Source organism: Anomalospiza imberbis, chromosome 1, assembly GCF_031753505.1.
Source record: "Anomalospiza imberbis isolate Cuckoo-Finch-1a 21T00152 chromosome 1, ASM3175350v1, whole genome shotgun sequence".
In the NCBI taxonomy this organism is placed as follows: domain Eukaryota; kingdom Metazoa; phylum Chordata; class Aves; order Passeriformes; family Viduidae; genus Anomalospiza; species Anomalospiza imberbis.
Window position 1 is genome coordinate 131,080,635 of NC_089681.1, and position 20,185 is coordinate 131,100,819.

The 20,185-nt window shown below is 38.7% G+C and overlaps 1 protein-coding gene and 1 long non-coding RNA gene across 2 annotated transcripts in view; one reads left to right on the plus strand and one right to left on the minus strand.

The window, feature by feature from the left end:
* FAM171A1 (family with sequence similarity 171 member A1) overlaps window positions 1-20,185 on the minus strand; it is an 87,277-nt gene that overhangs the window by 50,210 nt on the left and 16,882 nt on the right. The window lies entirely within an intron of this gene.
* Window positions 4,254-7,298, plus strand: LOC137486575 (uncharacterized). Its single transcript, XR_011005758.1, has 2 exons — window positions 4,254-5,576; window positions 6,822-7,298. It is a non-coding gene; the product is annotated as an uncharacterized lncRNA (long non-coding RNA).

A 20,185-nucleotide genomic window follows, 5' to 3' on the forward strand; every position in this document is an offset into this window, starting at 1 on the left:
CACATAACTCAAAGGATGTGTGTATGTATATGCACTCACAATCTACAGCACACAGTTATACAGGAAGGCTGATTTATTTATTTCAACAACAGGTCTAACAACACAAGTGGTCAGTTGTTCTACTGAGGTTGCAAAATTACTAAAGGGAAGATGAAAAAGGACAGGAGATTCCTATTACTGCTCAAAGCCAGCCTGAATTCCCAGACAGCCCTTTGCTACTGTAACAGCACAAGGGAGGCTTCCAGCCATCAGCCAAGCACAATAGACACCCCTTTAAAGAGCACAGAAAATTGAGAGGTGAGAAACCCCACAGCACCCATCCTGAAGGAACCAGAGGTCTACTGCAAGGATGACAACAACCAGTTCAGTCGCCTTAGATGTTTATAAAGACAAAAGGACTTTGGGTCCACTGCTCTGGTACAGGATCAGCAACAAATACCACAGCAAAATACTGACAGTCCTATGTAGGTACAATAAAATTCTGCAGACACATTAACATCCTGTACCCACACACATGTGGATGCAATATATGAGAAACAAAATAATTAAAAATGCAATTGCCTTAAAAGGCAACTTTAAACAGCTTAGCGGCAGACTCTCTCTTATCAGCAGACTGTTTCTCTCAGAAATGGCAGCGTTACTCTAATGCTAAGATGTTCAAGGTGAGCAAGAAGAATTTTAACTTCAGCTTTGGACCATTCAATCAGATATTCCCATCTGAGCTGATAGCTAAAGAAAAAAAAATTGAAACAAGTAAGAATTATTACCTGCTAATTAATATTTGCACTTCAAGTTCATTTTTCTATCCGTTAAATGATTATTAAAATTAGGTTGAAATTATTTTGTAGTTACATTCACATGGAGCCCAAAATGCTTGGTTCTCAAATAGCATGTAACAGCAAGGTAACAGTTCAGCTATAAGTACAGCAACTAATAGTGTATAGCTACTCCTTTAAAACATGATGATTCTTATGTTACCTGCAATACCAAAGCCAGGCAAAATACATTTAATATTCTTTTCAATGAGTGTTCTTACATATAAAAAACACTGCTGCCTACCTTGGAGTTTGGATTAGAAATTCATTTTTGTTACTGCCATGCTAAAACTGCAGTGAAGTGGGTGGAATTTCTTAAAATCTCTTTTTAACTAGGAACCTCAGCCAATTTTTGAGAGCCACTGCTCCAATTCCCTTGGTAGAAAGGACTTCTAGAAAATCAAATAGGTAACTCTGAAGCAGAACGGGTGAGATTTCACAATCCACTTAGGGATGCAGTGCTAAACTTGCTGTCAACACAGACAGTGGTAGAAGCAGATGGCTCTGCAGGCCATAAGCTATTTTGCACCATGCCTATCTTATTCCACAAATCAGAGGGGTTTCCTGGCAAAATGTCCTGGGAATTGCCTGTTACATTAGCAGTAACAAAGCCTGGACTCTGAAGATGTGGCCCTCACCTTGACAGCTCTCCTGTTTCTGCTGCCCAGGCTACATCACGTGCAGAAAGGGTCTGTGAAAGGCAGCTGCACTCCATGCCAGGAATCCTCTCTATCAGGCAAACCCCACTGCACAGCATCTTCCCAGCCTGGGTCCCTGGAGCAGGATAAGAATGTGCTCCAGCCTGAGGGGCCTCCCGCAGGAATCCTGGCCAGGGCTACTTTCTGCTCTTGTGCTGAAGACTCACTTGGCTTAAAATCTGCCACCTCTTTGGCTTGATGACATACTGCTGAAATAACTTGGTTAAGATGACATATTTAGACCCTCAGCTATTAATTTTCAAAACTGCTTGTGAAACACCTTACTTTATATTTAGCTACCTTCATCCTGCTGTCCTCATGTTCCAAGACTCCATCACTCACTAATACACATTTTTTAAAAAAGAAAAGCAGAGAAAGCTCTGCTAAGTGCAATTAACTGTAATAACATTAAATAAATTCATTTACACTGGAACAATATGTCTTGTTTAAACTTCATTTTATTTAAGTAGCAGTGGTAGCAAATATATTTAAGTAGCACACCTGCCAGAGTTTAAAAACAAAACAACAAACACATGTACTTTACTTTGGCTCTCTCTACAACAAACCCTTCCAAGTTTCACATGAGACTGTATCAACATGCAGAAGAAAACAGGTTTCAGAAGTTCATTTTACAAAATGTACAGAGAATTTAAAATTATTTCTTAAAATATGAGTTTTCATTTTTCAACAGCTTCATTTCAACCCTTGCTACGTTGCTCCCCAAAAGCATCCTGAAAATATGCATCCTTTTCAGATCACTTGCAGTGACAGCAGGCACACTGATTTCAGCAACTGTAACAGCTCAGTTGTGAAGTTACCAAACCTTTTTGCCAAATCAATCAAAACTAGAGTTACAAGAAGCCCTAAAGCATGTAGCAAAATATGTTGAATATCTGAAAAGTGATATGATCATGAAGGTCAGAGCAGGTGGGCAGCCCCTTGGTACAGCAGAATCCTGGAGCTCCTTCCTCCAGGGTGAGGATGCAGGTTCCAGCAGACTCACACAAAAGCGACATCTTCCTGTAATTTTGTGTGGGCAGCCACAATTGCTCTTGCCTATGACTCAATTGCAACAGTTAACAGATGGAACTTGATCTACTCCCTTTTGAAGAAAGCAATCACCTGCCAGCCTGATTTGGTTTTCCCCCTCCCATGGCAGTTTTTTTCAGGCTCCATACAAGGCCCTTGAACCTACAGATTACATCAAGAGTCACAAATGACACCTGAAAAAGTGCAAGTCATGAGGCTTGCCAGAGTTATACTGTTACTGTTTTTTTACTGTTACTGGATTTTTTAAAGTATTTTAAATAGGATCCATAAAAGCAAAAAGGTTAATAAATACTAGTGAATGATGAAGGAAGTCTATTAAGATGGCAGTGGGTCTGCTTCTTGGTTTAGGGTTCTCAGGAAACAGTCACAAACTCTATTTAGGAAAAGGAGCTTTGAACTCAGAGAAAGAAAAGTAGTACAATAACAGAGTGAGAAATGGAATGAAGAGAGGGCAGCATCCAACTTTTGTATGAGTTTAATGAAAGCCTACAAATAGATTTATTCTAACAGTTTTTTAGCTTGCAGAGAATCAACAAAACGTTTCACGTTCAGTGGGACTTTCACCTCCTATTAGATAAAAAAAGATGGCTGAATGTATCCTTGTGAAAGGCCTTTGGGCAAAAGCAGTAAATGGACCTTAACACCAGAGGCACACCACTGGGAGCCTGCCTGGTTACCTGCCACATCTGTCAGCCTGGGTAAAATGGGAGGGGACAGGAGGAGAGTAAAAAGGGTGGACAGTCTCCATTCACTGCAACAGGGAAACAAGAGTGAGGAGTGATACTTACACAAAGGTCACAGGTCCACAGATGTCATCCCTCCATGTTCCTGAAGTTTAGAAAAAATCCCATAAATGGGTTTTTCTCCCTGAATACCAAACTCTCCTTCCTTTTTAAGTCCTTATCACATTCCAGTAATTCCTGTCAGCTCTTGACTGACTCTTGCTATTTGCTCTTGCTTTTTGCCTCAAAAGTGACCCCAAAGCATTCAGAAAAGCAAGATGCAGAGAAATCTTTTCCTTGGTGCAGCGGCAAAAGATGAACACCTACATGATGCCACAGGCCCTGTTCGCTGATACAGCCATTGCTCCACTTCACTGATGTGCCAAGGTCTCTGGGATGGAGGTGTAAGGCAGCAGGGGCAGCACACAGCTGTGTTCCTGCCAGGAGCTGTGCTGGGAAAGCTGCCCCATCCCCCAGCCTTGGGCCTACACACTTCATTGACATCATCCAAGATTCACTCCCCTTCCAGCACATCCACCCCAGATACTGTCAACATCTGCTTTGGGCCAGAATACCCTGGCCTTTTGACTCCCATTTCTCTTTGTGATCATTTGCTACATTTTATTTATTACAGCAGCTGGATGTTCAGGATGTGCTTTGTATATGTGAAGTATCATCTCCCCATGGATATGGGGGTGTTGGGTGGGGGAAGGGAGGAAAAAGAAGAGAAGTTGAATATTTCAGGCCACTCCCTTTGATTTGCAGAGTAAGTACATCACTGCTGTATGCCAAGACACTTTGGTCCAAGGGCTGTACACAGCTGTCATGGAGCCAGGTCACAGAATCAGGGCAGCTCCACTCCAGCGCCAGCATATGGGTCACTACTGCCTCTTCCCTCCCACATATACCACCCTCATCCCACCACCTCAGGGCTGTCAGCCAGCTGGCAAGGAACTGAGGTGGGGAGGGGAGACCAAAGAATCACAGGCTCTGCCTTCTCTTGTCACAGCAGTCAAGACAAGCTAAGAGATACAAACACTTGCCTACCCACACATTGTGCTGTGATGCTGTTCAGGGCTTGCAGGACTATTACACCCATCCCCTCAGAGGCACACATTGACTCACAGCAGCACTGACTTCACACCCTACAAGCATCAAAACCAGCAGCAGGGTTTGGGGGCAGGGGAAGGAATATCGAACAGCATGCCCCAAAACCACCCGAGCTGTGCAAAACAGCAAGTCCAGTCTCGTGCAATAGGACCCAGGGAAACACTGTGGCTGGGATCTGTACCCACTGCTCCAACAGATCCCAGTCCCATGCTGGGAGGACACCTAGGAGTACCCCATCCCTCTGACTTCTGCAGCTTGCTCTCCACAAGATGAATTTTGAAATGGCTGCAACCCATCTAGGTCCCAACCTAGCCAGAACTGCAAAGCACACGGTGAACCCCTTCTCCCCCTGAAGCTTTGGCATAGCCTGTGTGACAGCACTCAGCATCTGGGACACTTGCAAGATAAAACCCGAGCAAGCCGCAAGCAGAAAGGCATCTAACACCAGCATGGCTCTTGCAAACACTTAAGCAAACCATAGGTTAAGTAGCAACGTAAGTGCTAGAAGATGATCTGCACATTGCTTTTCGGAAAAAAAAAAAGAAAAAAATAGTCAAATGGAAAAGATTTGTCACTCAGGAGAGATAAATGGTGGTGGAGGACATCTATACACACCAGCAACCAGACACAAAGCAGTACCTAAAAAGAGTCAAAGGGAAAATTAGTAAAATAGTATGCTTAAATGAAATTATGTGATATATATGCAATATGTATGTTATAATGCAATATGAGATGCATCAATAGATGCTCTTTATATCCTGCCTTGCCTCCAAAAATCTTTGTGGGTTCCTTTGAAGTTAAATGTCTACAGATTATTTTTATTTTTTTAAATCAGTTTAATTATGTTCCTTGTGGAGAGTAAAATATTTTCTAGCTTTTAGACAAGAATTTTCCAATAGTTTTATCTGGAATGCTCACTGGTTTTGCAAAGGACAGCTGTAGGACTTTCATTTGCACATTCAGCTACTTCAGAAACTGCAAGCTTTAGCAAGACCAGAAAATGAAGTTTCCTGAGTGGTCTGTATATAGCTCCATGATTCCAAAGGCTGTAAGGATTCATGCTCCTGTGACATCAGCATACCTTGGAGAAAAAGTCAAGCAACATTTGGAGTGTTGATTTAGGCTATTTTTGAAAGATCTGCCTTTATGCAGCTAACAAACTAGTTCTAAATTGTTCAAAGGTTAGTACAGGAAGAAAACAGTTAGTTCTTAACACTAATACAATTTTACTTTGAAGTATGAGAGACCATACAGAAAATAAAGAGTGTTTACCAGGCAGCTGTTTGGTTCTATACCCTACTCATGTCCAGCTGACAGACCATAAAATGAGCACCTAGAAAAGCAAAATTTTAAGGTTCAAGCACATAGACAACACTTCCAAGGCCAGCAGCACCAGAAGTGTAAATAGCATTATGTATCATATCTACTTTCTACAGACCCGTAAGCTTCCTTTCCAGTATTTTGGCTTTTATTATACTGGGATTTTTGAGATTCACAAGCATTGGTGAGGAGATTGAGATTCTGCCATTGGTGAGGAGAGCTTATTAATAAGCAGAGATTATTAAAGTTTTATATACCACAATATGAAGATTTAATCAACCTTTGTTTTTAAACAACGTACACACAATAAACTCACAGTTTACCAAATAATTTCAAAACTCACACAAAACAGGTATTTAGAATTATTCTTATTTATATCTGGTCTGAAAAATTCTACAGTAATTTCTTCACAGAATTGATCTTTAAAAAATAGTTATTAAAAAAACCCTAAGTCATCTGATGTTTATGAAGCTTGATTCCAAGAACACCACTTTCATAATAGTTTTAATGTAGTAAAACAGGCTGTGAGGGTCACCAAGTGACCAGACCTCTCCCATTTTCAGCCTGCGTCCTGCCCAGACTTGGAAACAGAAGCAGGTAGGAAGGTGACTGGCTGAAGTTTTGTAAAGAAGAAAGGATGAGAAGGACTCCTATAGTTTGAAGGAATAGACAATAGTAAGACATGGGAAAGGTTTCTCAGTTCTGAACACTTCCCATGCTAAGGAAAGTGGCATGTCTAGCCAAAGTCCTCTTTTGTACATTGCTCCCCTCCAGGGAAGTGCGACAGATGCTACAGGAAACTGATGTTTCTATCAACTTCGTTTTTGTTTGTTTTGTTTGGGGGTGGTTTTTGTGTTGTTTTTTTAAAAACAGATTGATAAGAACTTGATATTTTGTGAGCTGTGTGGTGACCACATAGAAGTAATTCTTCATTGTGCTGAAGGGAAGACTGACTCCCTGGCAAGTGCGTTCACAATGCCTCTTTATTCAAAGCCAGCTCAAGAGGGCTCACAAGGGGGTGAGTGGGCTGATGATGACAACCTCTTTGCGAGAACAGGCAGGAATCTGGTGACGCACTAATGGCTGCCTTGTTTTGTTCACTGCAGAACCCCTTGTGTGCCTGTTTCAGAAGCCAACTTTTACCCTGCTTTGCTGCCACAGCAACACAGAAACCATCATGTGGGAGTGCTGAAAACAGGTTTCCTTGTGTTACTGAAACCAAGTGATCCAGCAGTAGATGAGGAACCAAGAACCACTGTTTTACCATCTTGTGGACTCATCACAGTGAAGTCTCAAAGCACAATTTGAGGCTCTTCCCCTCACACAGTCTTCAAACAAACATATGCACACACGCTCCTGTCCCTACAGATAATACTAGACAAGAAAAATACTCCTGACTTTTCTTGTTCTTTGAGTAGATGACTGTTTTCTCAGCCTGGCCTTAGGCTGACTCAAAGATCTACGAACCTTCACAGCATCTCAGTGGAAAACAAAGACTGATATTGGGATTTGCGCTTGCTTTGCAAAGATGCTCCGGCCTCTTCACTTTACAGAAAAAAACCCTGTGAAGGAGAAAGAAAGGCTGTGCAGATCACTGAGACATCTAATTACACTTTGCTTTTTTAACTTCAGGTAGATTTGCAGCTTTCTGACAAGTCTATAATGATATAGTTTTTCATTCTGCATTACAAACGTTAACAGTCAATACCCCGACAGGTACTGAAACAGATAACAGGTTGCTGAAATTCTGTAATGTAGAAAATTCAATCTGTGGGTGGTGTTTTAAAAGTAGCAGTTTCCCTCCTGTGCTCACAGGGAGGTGAAGGTAACAGCAGGACACTCACTCAAAGCCCACTGCTTCTGTCATGCTCTATGCTACAGACAGAGCATTACTTGGCCACAACAGGAATCCAACACATTTTATTACTACACACCCTCATATCGTTTACAACTATTAGTGATACCACCACGTGGCCTATCTTAAAATTGTATTTTCATATAGGAGAAGGAAAGAATGTTTAAGATGAGATATTTATTAAAAAGTTAATCAGTTAAACGGGAAGTTTCTAATTTCCTTCAGTCAAGCTAGAACTGAAACATATGAAAATCAGTCTCACTTAATTTCACTGCCTCACTATATTCTCTTACTTGGGTGACTATTTTCCCGCAAAGCTTGTGGGTTTTATGCATTACACTTCTTATGCATTCCCTCTTCAACAGAAGTACTGGTTCAGAGACATAAAGGAAAGTGAGAACTAACTTCCTTGCAGTTAAATCAAGAAATCAGTGTTTTCACTTCACATGGGCTTCACTTCAGGGCTGGAATAATCCATCATACGGTATTAATACTGAGCTAAGAAATCCAATCAGAAAGGCCTTAATCGTACTTTCAATGAAGTTGTAGACAACTTTATTTACGCACCATTCACTTTGGTGGTTGTTTAATTCTAAGTGGCAAGCAAAAACTTACTGTACCTTCAAGGACTAGAAGATTTCAGAAGGAATATTTATTTATCACCATATGAACATAATATGTTTAAGAATTGAAGTATGTCATCTCAGAAGAGATACAGCAATGTGGTGTGGCTGCTGGAATCACCATCTATGCACAGCATGTTGACTGATAAAAAATTACCTTGATGCAAAATCTTACAGTGACAGAGCCAGAAGCAGAGCTCTGTGAAGATTCTCCTTTCCCCTGGGCAATCGGACACCACATCCTGGTGGCAGTCAGACAGTGCCAGGAGCAGGACGACTGTACCATAATGGTCTTTGGTGACCTCCAGGTCCACTGAGGTCATTCCCCATGACTGGAACTCCTCAGAGGCTCTGCAGGTTTCACCACCACAAGAAAGCAACAGGACTGCCCCCATGCAGGACTCCTACTCCTTGACATTTGACTTGCTTTTCAGATCTTTCATCTTACTTTGACTTCTTTTCTTTATGGATCAAATGCTGCAATTATCAGACCAATCTCCAAGAGTGTAAAAATGCTGCACTGAGAGACATAATGAGGGATTTTATACAATCTGCTTTATGTTGCCAGAAGCATTCAAATCTAACAATTCAGGAAAGGTCAATATTTCTCCAGTGACAATGAAGAATACAGTATGCTTTTTTTGGTACTTCTATTTGCAAGCAAGTTATACACTCATACTAGCTTAAAACTGAGAGGGAAAAAAACATTTCATATATGAAGATTTATGTAAAAAAAAAAAAAATAAGGCAATTGGAAAAAAGTTTAGTTGGTCAAACTGTTTCTCCAGGGAGTACTTGAAAAGAAAGGGAAAAGGAGACTGATGGAGCAGCATTCCCTTTAGTTAATTAAGTTCAGATGTATTAATTTATTAACAGATGTCAAAGACAACAAATCATTATTTGTCAGTTTAGAGCAATTTCACTAAGCGATCTTTAAACCTCAGTGGTATTATTCCCCTTTGCTTTCTGAACACTACAAAGCTGCTAAAAATGTAGCTAATCCGTCTGCTATCAATGTTGATACCACAATGAAAGTGATAAAAATGCATAAAGCCCTTAGTTTTCTAGGAAAATTATCCAAGGCAATGAAATAAAGCAATATTATAGTTTTCAAATGTTTCAATTCCAGATTTCCTGGAATCTCCAGGAAATCAATCCACAAACACACTGCCTACATAAAACCTGCCTATACAATTAAGACTCCTGCATTTGATGTGCTCGCCTCACCTTTTAATTACACCTAAAAATGAAGAGGTTTGAGATTTTAGTTGAGATGTCCCACGTCTTGCAACTGTATGGGTTTTTTTTGCCCACTATCCACTGTGTTTAAAAGAGAAAGTAGAGTGGATGTTGTGCAATTTTATATAGCAAGAAACACACCTCATTCAAATTGGGCTGCAGTAAGTTATTCTAAACCATGGTGAAAGCGAGAGCTTGCTGAGAGATGTACTTTAAGAAAACACAGTGAAGAGTTCTGTGGAAAAGACAGACATTAAAGCAGCCTGGAAACTGACATGAAAAGCAATCTGTTTTTTCTCCATACTTAACAGAGAACATCCTCATCAAGCCACTTTTTAAAATCAATTGGATTCCATTTTTCCTTTGAGTGCTTTTATTACTGATGTCTCCTAATGACTGTTTGTACCTCAATTTCCTTTGACATTTAACATGCACATTAAATACTACCTGAAGGTGAAAGCATCTTACTTAACAGTTCCTATATATGAATATAAAGGATATATCACCTGAATTGCAGCCAATTCCCCCTCCCAAACAACAACCAAAAAAGCCCAACCACAAGCAGAAGCCAGAGCTGTAACAGTGCATTAATTTACCACAACGTCATAAACAAAGGACAGTAGTGGGCAAGCTTTCAATGTACAAATTTTTCTACTGTGAGAGTCCTCCTGCTTTCAATCTGTTACAGCTAAATGCCCATGCTCATTAAAAGCATGCTTTGCACAAACAGGACTTTAAGAGGAATGATATGTTTACTTTCAATAAAAAAATGTGGTTGCTCACAAGTCAACATGGTACAAGAAAGCAAAATGCAAAAGTAGTATCACTTACCTGTCAAGAATAATATAAATCAAACAAACCCACATTGCGCCGTTGTATTTTTTCCAATACTATCTATAATCTTTCACTTTTAGCCAACTTAAATTGGCTTAAATGACTATCCTAGTTTGTGTGTCCTTAAGGTTCTTAGTCAATTTAAGCATTACAGTAAATGACCAAAATTTTATTAATCCAGAATTTTGGTAAATATTTAGGAAAGTAATTTGATGCATGCCTTAGACCTCCTTGATGAATGTAGAAAAGGCTTACTTAATTTATTTCATAAACTAAGGTAGGTCGTAACATTTATGAATTACACAGTACACATGACTTCAGACAACTTACTTATGGAAAACAGAGGGAAAAAAGCTACATGAGTGAAAAAAGAGCAAATTTAGATCTTAAAAAAATGTCCTCAATTAACTGCACGAGCATTTGACTGCAGGGAAGTTTTTCCTGAGTTTCCAATATACAAGAATACGGCAGCTCCCAACCCTTACCCTCATCTGCCTTTGTACCCTGGAAGAAAACAAACGGAACAAATGTATACAATTTTCTTCTGAGGACAGAAAGCTCCTCTGGCACACACCACTGGAAAACAGCACTGATACAATTATCAAATGGAAGCAAAGCACACAGAATTTCAATGTGTAATTTGACTACTGTCCTGTTTCTTAAAATCATATTTTTTCTCCAAGATACTAATTTCCGGTAAGTACAAACCTAATTGGCATTATAAGCATGTTAACTTGTAATGGACAGAACTTCAGCTGTTCCAGAACTGTTCTGAGCTACTTCAGCAACAGCACACAGATGCCACTCATTTGAGGACTCTGGATTAGGCAACACACCCCACAGAAAGGATAACATCAAAGAAATTAACCAGTAAGTGAGGTCCTTTTCTCTACAGGAATCTTGGTTAGAAAGATCTGGAGGATCTGCAGATTTGTCCATTCAGTACCTCTCTTGCTCTGTAACTTTATCAGTGCTACTGGAATATCACTATACTGTCTAGATATGAGGGGAAAAACTTGAAGTAAAGACAGTTATATGTACTTGAAGAAAAGACATTTATATTTTTAGTAGCCTCATGATCCTGTGTAACAATTCTTCAACTTTACAGGAAGTAACACTACAAGAAAATTACTCCATCTTGGATTCAGGAATCCCAGTTATTACTTTCTCCAAGCCTTGGCTTGTTGCTAAAAAGAGTGAGCATGAGCATATGTCTGTGTAGGGGAGGAAAGGAGGGAAATCTGCTATAAATACTGATGTATGATGACCTTCAGAAAATACCAGATGAGATTCCAACTTGGTTGAAAGCTACTGCATTTTTTCCCAAGAGAAAGATATATTTCCTCTCTCTTCTTATGCCTAACTATCAGCTTTTTGCCCCCCTACATCTTAGCAACATCATTTACATTAAAAAGCAGCAAAAAGTCAAGTTCTTCTTTGGTTTGACTCAAATTGCTGCTTCCCTGGTGCTGATTGTACCCACAGTCCTTATGTGGCCACGCTACAGATTTACATCTCTGTGGTAAGTCATGACAGTTGCTTAATTGTCTTTAAACATCACCTTTTCCATAATGCACGCATCCCGATTACCTTGCCAGTGAATGTAACTGCAGCAGGTTGGAAAGAACACAAAATGAACACATTTGCTGGTATAAAAAGACAACCAGACATCACAGTTCCACTGAGAAGAAGAAGGTTGTAGCCTCTTGAGCTGTAGGAATTTTGAAAAGTGCTTTTTCTCAAGATAAGAAAACTATCTAATCGGAAGACTCTTCCCCAGGCAGTTCTAGGAGTGTCTGAAATCAAGTTCAATGTAAGGCACTGTCAAGCACGGTTATATCTTGACAGCAAAGGCAAAATCTACAATGGAGCCTGAATTACCATCAACCTCCTCAACTAACCACTTAAAATCAGAGAGCCTCTCAACTGGCCAGTCATTTTATATTTGTTAAGATATCAACAAAAATGATGCAAAATATTTAAAGCAAACCAACTCCACTACTGAGTGAACTTTTTGAAAAATGGGACGGTATTGTCCTTAAAAAACAAACATATCCCAATTATTCCCCAACTGCAACACAGGGTACAGTGTCCTTTAACTGACAACAAGTGAGGCAGAGAATTGACTACCCCATTGATTTCTGTTTGTGTGTTTGAGATGGGTTTTAGCCACACAAATTTAAGGTTATCCAGAGCCAGAGGGTAGGTACAGTGCACCTGATAGATCCTCTGTGACAGAACTCAGTCAGTGCTTTGACTAAAATCAAGTATCAACGCTGGGAAATGAGGCTGAACTACTAAAATGTGCCTTCAGGCAGTTTGGGTGGGTTTTTTCAATGGCAGCTGCAAATGTTACTTTACAGATCAGAGTCTCCTGAATAATGTATACAAGATGAACTCAAACCAGTGATCCTATAAACTGCATTATCTTTTGCTGGGTACTGCAATTTACTAGTGTGACTACTGAAATAATTAAACCTATTCACCTGATTAAACCATTATACTGACATTCCCAAAGGCCATACACTCTTTATACTTTAGACACAGCCTAATCTACACTCAGCCTCAAAATACACAATTATTATAAATTGGCAATATTTTAGTGTGGTTTGGATTAAGTTAATCAGACTATAAACTAACAGATATATTTAAAAAAAAATAAAAGAATGAAAATAGGATTTGCCACACCAGATCAGGCCACTACTGTATCTAACATGGTATTTGCCTTCAGCATTGGCTCGATACTGTGGACTGGCAAAAAGTGACAAAGTCAGTCTAATTAGAAAAAAAAAAAGTTACATAACATACATATATGGAAGTAAAAGAATAAAGGATAGTGTAAAGAGCAAAGTGTATTGTCTTAGATAAAATAATGTAATACACCATGCATTTGTCCACAAGTTAATTCACTGTTCAAGGTTATAACTCTGCAAGCAGTCCAAGGAACAATTAAGAACAATGTCAAAGTATTCTCACAAGCACAAGTGAGAGCAAATTTAGAAATACAACAGATAATGGTAAAATGACAGATAGGGATCCGTCTGTCAGGCACTTATATTTGATAAAGTAATTTCAAAAGACCTAATGGAGATGAAAATTTTCCAGTGGGTGCAAGAAGAGACACTCTTCAGATGTCATTCCAGAAGTGACTCACATTGGGTACAGTTGCACATATATATATGGGGTGGTTAACAGACTTTAGCTAAAAAAAATTAATTAAGAAGAGAAGGATAATTTCTTTTTTTAACCCAAAGCAAGTCACTGACATGGTGTGATGATGGGCAGTGATGGTCCTAGTACAGCCAAATGCTGGTAAAGGCAGATGAGTGGTTGGGGACAAAAACAGTGGAACTGTACCTCGATTTTCACATTTGCAGAAGTACCAGTATATTCATTTTCCTTAAGTAGTTTTGCATTTTGTCAGGTGAGAAGAGTTGCTCACAATGTACAGACTTTAAGATGTTTCATGGTTACCAAGGAACTTCCCACAAGGGACTTATTTAGATAATCAGGAAACAATTCCCATATCCATGTTACTGGGGGGTGTTTTTCAGGCAAAAAATTGCTCAGTTCAGACTGAACCGAGTTAAAAATCTACATTTCTTGTAGAAAGACACAACAGCCATGGGATGGCATAGTATGGTCTGCTGAGGTCCAACAAAATTCTGAAGTAATGGATAAAGAGAGGAGAAAATTAAACCAGGGAAAAAAACCTAATTCCATTCCCCTGCGCCACCTCCTTCCCTCTCCCCTGACAAAAGGACAATCTAGGAAAATGCTTGAGAAAACCAGCCAGAAAAAGATCAGCTTGCCAGTTAAACCATAGTGGTATAACATGTACCACACTGGAGCAGTAAGCAAGGCACAAGACAAGGCCACACATCACATAAAGAACTTGTGCCTGGTATTAACTTCTATTGCCACTTCACTCTGATGGTTTTCAACTAACAACCTAACAACTAACAACAACAAAGCCAAATGTAAAAACAGAACATTCTTTGATTTAAAAAATGTTAAAACATGAAATATTATTGAAAATAGCTAAATAGTTATTTGCAGTAAACTTGGACAGACTTAGTTGTGTGGGGGACTTTGTGAAGAAGGGTATTCCACAACCCAAAACATTCTCACAAAATCCCAACGTACAATTCCCACTAAGAAGCAGGCAGAAAAATTGAATTAAAATAATATATTACATTTTTAATATTGATGTGAAATAAAGGCAAAGGAGCATGCAGAGAGGATTGAATTTCCCAGGACAAAGTACAACACACTAAATGGAAAGACTGCCATTAGCTATTTCCAAGATCATGATTTTCCACAGACAAAATCTAGGGGTTTCTGTTGCTCTCCTGTGAAACTTAGCAATATGATGTATCCAAGTTAATACCTGTGCCAAGGTCCTGTTTTTGGCACTATGAAAGGCAAAGAAAAAATTACTATATTCTGGCAGCTTTATGAGCTTCTTGAAACAAGTAACACCACTTCCTCTACAGAAATTTGATTTCTATACTAAATGAGCTGAGATTCATTGAAACTTTATACATTTTGCACAAAAAACTCATTCTAATGTTTCTACAGTTCTGAATTATTTCAGTTGTTGGTCAAAACATCACACTGTAGCAAAATACAAATCAATTAGCTCTCCAAACCAAGAGTATCTCTCTGTTCTTATCCAAGTGGTAAGAGTACTTGGATAGTCTTTTTAAAGCTTCCACTTCTGCCGCTTTATCACCCAAGTTTTTTGCACCAAAACAAGCACACAAAAAAAAACATAGATTAATGTTTTGCAAGTAGATTTGCTGGAGGACACAAGCACCATTAGACACATTTCACTCCATCAACTCAAAAGGCAAGGTGTGCGGTAGTCACACCTTTGTGTGATCATAGAATAGGCACTTAACAGACATTAAACTCTTCCTAAAATTAGGAGCTACATACACAAGTTTCCTTTGCTTTTCAGTTACTCTTGCTATCCAGTGGTGGTTTTGTATTAGTGTTTAACAACAAGTGAATCCACCAGAAACAAGAAAGCAAATTCTTCCATATTCAACTGTCATTCACATCAGCCCTGAAATGCAGTTACATGTTTTGCCTTTCAATCCCTTTTCTAACACATTAATTACTTTCCATGTGGACTAAGAATAAAACTGTAACTACTTTCAATTGAGTACAAGTTCTTTTGCAGCAAGAATGGAAAAAATTACTTTGAAAATAGTAATCTGTATAAAAATTATCAAGGAATACTAACATACAATTCCTAACTGCAAAATAAGTACAAAAGAAACTGTAAATCTCAAGAAATTAGAGAGTCACTTTTTCTACTCTTTGTGTTGACTTTAGTTTATAATTTAAATACTGAGTCACCTCAGGCCATTTTTAGAACAGGGTTTTTGTTGCATTCCACTGAAAAGGAAAAACTAAAAACAAAGGAAACTATTTTCGCTGGACCTTCACCGTACTATTACCTTTTTTTGTGCTTCTATTCTTCTCACTTGTTCTTAGTAGGAGTGCTTTATATTAGAATAAAGAACATAAAGGAATCTTGTGGGTAGCCATATCCAGGCCTCTGTTATCAGAAGAAACATGCATCAAAAAAAGTCAAGATTTTCAAGTTCTGGCTTAAAAGAGGTAATTACTTATTTTCCACACCCTTACAACTGGCTGCCTGCCAGAACCTTACTCCTCAATGGCTACTTCTTTAACTGCATACTTTTCTCAAGGCCAAACTGTCAAGTGCTATACCTGCCTTAAACAGGTCCTTTCTGTATCTGCAGAGAGAATCACTGTTTACGTTTATCTGGAGTCTTATAAAATAACCTGTGACTGACTAACACTCTTGTATCTGTTTCTTCCTCTGTAACTATGAGCTGGTAAGCCTCCAACTTAGAAATTAATGTTATTGGTCCCTAAATAGAAAAATTTATACTGTAATATAGTTGTTTCATTTTGTAAAGACTCTTATGAAAATCAAAGCTTTATAAATATTATTAGAAAGGTGAATGAAAACCTACCAATATAAATATTCTGCATCTGTTCCCAAGCTAATGTGCTTGGTCACACAGAAATATTTTAACAATACCAAATGTAAAGCAAGATCCTTACAAAACACTACTAACAGCTCTGTTACTACAGGTTTGGGGACATAATCTGAAAAGGAACAACACTATTATCCCATTCAATACTAACAGGAGCTTATATGCGATGTTGACATGTTAGAGAAAAAAGATCCAAAATAGCTTTTGCAACAGTCTATCCATCAAAATCTCAGCTTTGTTGAAAACAACTAAAACAGTCCTGAATGTTCTTTGCAACAGCCATTTCCCACCTCTTACAAATAAAGAGCAAAAGTAGCATAAAATTACAGACAATTTCCCTAACAAAACAAACTGTCAAGAAACACAAACAATAAATCCCAACAAATGCAATTCTAGCAAGGTAGGGCCGCAGGTCATATGGATTAACCTGGGGATGGCAGAGTCCAGTCTTCAAACAACCAGCTAGAGTAAGAAACATAAGAAATCTTCCCCAAGGTCCCCTATGCCCTCTTTTCTTTTCTTTTTTTCTTTCTTTCCCTTCCTTGAGAGTTTTACAAGTACCAGGATGAAGTGTTAGTTCACAGAAAGCTGAAATTCAAAAAAGAACATTGCAATCTGTACTAGACAAAAACTGAGTTAATTATGCCACAAGGGAAAAAAAAGCATGATTGAGCAAGTTCATGTGTAGTGCAAAAGCTAGAACATGATACAAACAAAACATAACATTTAATAATTTATTTATTATCTCTAACCATCACACAGTGATGTTTAGATGAGTATTCAGGGCTTGAAGTGTCTTACTTTCTCCTTTCTGGGAAAAGAGGAAAAAACTGAATGTAATGGAGCTGTGCCAGGTGGCACAAACTGATAGCAAGACAATAAAAACAGTCCCTCATGGCTTCACCAAGCTGTGAGGTCAAGCTAGCTATGACAACCTTTTCTGTACAGGTAAATAACACTCACCTCTGATTAAGCAAAAGAGTAAGACAGCTTTTTGATTGGGATCAAATACTACCAGAACGGCTGCTCACCGCAGATACCAAAGGTGCGTGAAACAGCGTAACCACAAACAGCGGCAGCAGATGAAGATGCTCATGCTCAAGCTGCCCAGCACCATCCCCATCTGAATATTATTACTCCTCCAGCTGAAGGACTGCAGAGTGCCAGGTGAGCACACCTCATCCCTGTCTGTGCAGCCAGGCAGTGACTCCATGCACCAACACTGCTCAATGGTTTTGCTGAAAACCAGTCGGAGTTATCCCACCTGTGGAATGGGGATCTTGCAGTAACTGCTGCAACATCCAAAGCTGACTATGCTAGATCAGAAACAAAAATATGGGAATATTTTAAATGTAAGGAGGAAATAGCACAAGGTTATAAAACTGCTTATCAAATAAAATATAGACGCCAACACATATGGCACTAAAAGCATACAACAGGGCACTACCACAGCTCAGTATATATTAAATTCTACATAGCCAGAGCACTGAATAGACAGATGAAGTGTGAAATCAGTGTTCCTGAGGCCACAGGCAAAGGTAAAACATCCAAAATTTCTGGCAGTTCACTGGAATCATTGCTGTTCATATTTTAACAACAAATGCTATGAAAGCAGTACAACTCCACTCAAAATAACCTGGCATACTGTATACTTCTTGGCTGTGGAATGGAATTAATTTTGAGGAAACATTTGCTTGATTTCCCACACAGGTATCCTCCTACTGAAAAAATAATTAGTAAAAGTTTGACAATTCTCTGAAACACAGAAATCTTGCCACTCTTTCTGGTCTTAACAGTAGCAGCACCTTCCAGCCAAGTACAACTCAGAAAAAACCAGCTTTGAGTGTGGCATAATTATGCTATGTCACAGTTTTTCCTCATTTCCTATTTCACTGGAAAGAGGATGGAATCACACTTTCAGTGGTGCTCAGTGATAGAACAGAGGCAGTGGGCAACAACTCAAATAAAGGAGGTTCCCTCTGAACATCAAGAAATACTTTCACTGCGAGGGTGACTGAGCACTGGCACAGGCTGCTTAGGTAGGTTGCGGAGTCTTCATCCATAGAGATACTCAAAAGCTGTCTGAAAATAGTCCTGGGCCACCAGCTCTAGATGGTCCTGGCTAAGCAGGGAGATTGGACTAGAGGTACCTTCCAAACTCAACCATTATGTGATCCTATCTCCATACTATTTCAATGCCATTCCCGTATTTGATGGATATTACCCATCTTAGTTCCTTCCTTTGACTTATCTCAATATTAACTTAACACAATTAAAGTCAGAGCAATTGTACTGAGGTACGTAGAAGTTGAAAAACCAACTTTGTCAGAGAAACAGATAAAATCTTCATGCCTGCAAGCTTCTCTCTTTTTCAATTTTCCAAGGTAGTCTAAAATGTTATTGTTCTAAGAAACAGGACCATGTACATACTACATTCATTTGGATAATACTAGCAAAGGAAAATATAAGGGATAATCAGGTTCTAATTACCTTACCACGTGAATAAAAATTAATTGGTTTATTTTCTGAACACTTGTGGTTCTGTAGTTTTCAGCATTTCTGTTGGTAATGACCCATGTACCCAATCTTTAGTTTGCAAATTTTAAATTTACTTCTTTTTTTTTTTTTTTATTTTAACTGGGTATTTGTGCAACTGCAACTTTCACTGAACTCAACTAGATGGATCAAGCTGTTGGGTTACAACTCTGTCTTTGCACATGGCTGTAAAGGCCAGCAAAATACCATATAATATTTCAGTTGCTCTGGCAGATAAAAAGTATTGAAAAATTTGCACAATATTACTAATAACCAATATTCCAAGTGAAATGCTTGGAAACATCCTCTGACTCATAATGGTGAAGTCAAGCAGAACTCAGTTTTAAGATGAGGTCAGTAAGATTCAAAAAATGCTTACAAGGTACTTGCTAAAGAGATGAAAATCCAGTCTGTTCCAGTACCATATTCCTACACTTTCATAGGGTTCATGATTCATATTCAGAACTGCACTCCAGACATTTTTAATCAAACACACAAGTTAACATATTGCTGTACTTCATTATCTTTCCCTACAAAGCGAGTTGTGGGCACATCTTACACGCCCCCTGTAATTTCTGCAGCATTACATTCATGGATTGCAGGGCAGAAGGGCCACTTGGAAGGATCAACAATATAATACTAAGGAATTTCACCTAGCCCTCACTTCTGCTCTACATACAAGCACCAGCTGCAACCATGCAGACCAAGCTACTCACTCTGAGAACAACATGCACTCATTCTGCACACCAGAAAGGAGAAATGAGACAGTTTCCCTTTACTTTCAACTCACAAAAATTTGCTTTCCATGTTCAGCAGGTAACAATTATCCTGCTCCAGGCTGAAAGCAAAGCAGACAAGGTAGATTTACAAGATCAAAGCAGTGGGGAAAAAAAAGTTGAAAAATAAAAAAAATCAGTAATCCAAGAATCAAATACAGGCTATTGCTGGTGCCTATAATAGCTCTCAGAAAGTCAAATAAACACAGATGACTAGCAAGGAAATCTGAAGTTTATGTAACACACAAAATCTCGAGACTATTAGCAAAAGTTATTAAGTGTTTCAAAGCCTGCAAATGGCCCCCAAGTAAATAATTCTAAAATAATGATAATAAAAATTAACCAGAAATCACAAATTGCATTTATTCTGGCATAAGACCTGTATATTTCTTGGAATTAAATATCTGTCTTTCTATTAAAAACATCCATGTCTGTTCAAGCTGGGTTTAAAACATGACCAGAATTTACTAGATTAACACCCTTGCTATCATGTTTTAACTCTTTAAAGACTCACAAAATAAAAAGTCAGCATCTGATTCTTAACAGTTGACAATAAGGTCAATTTTTTTT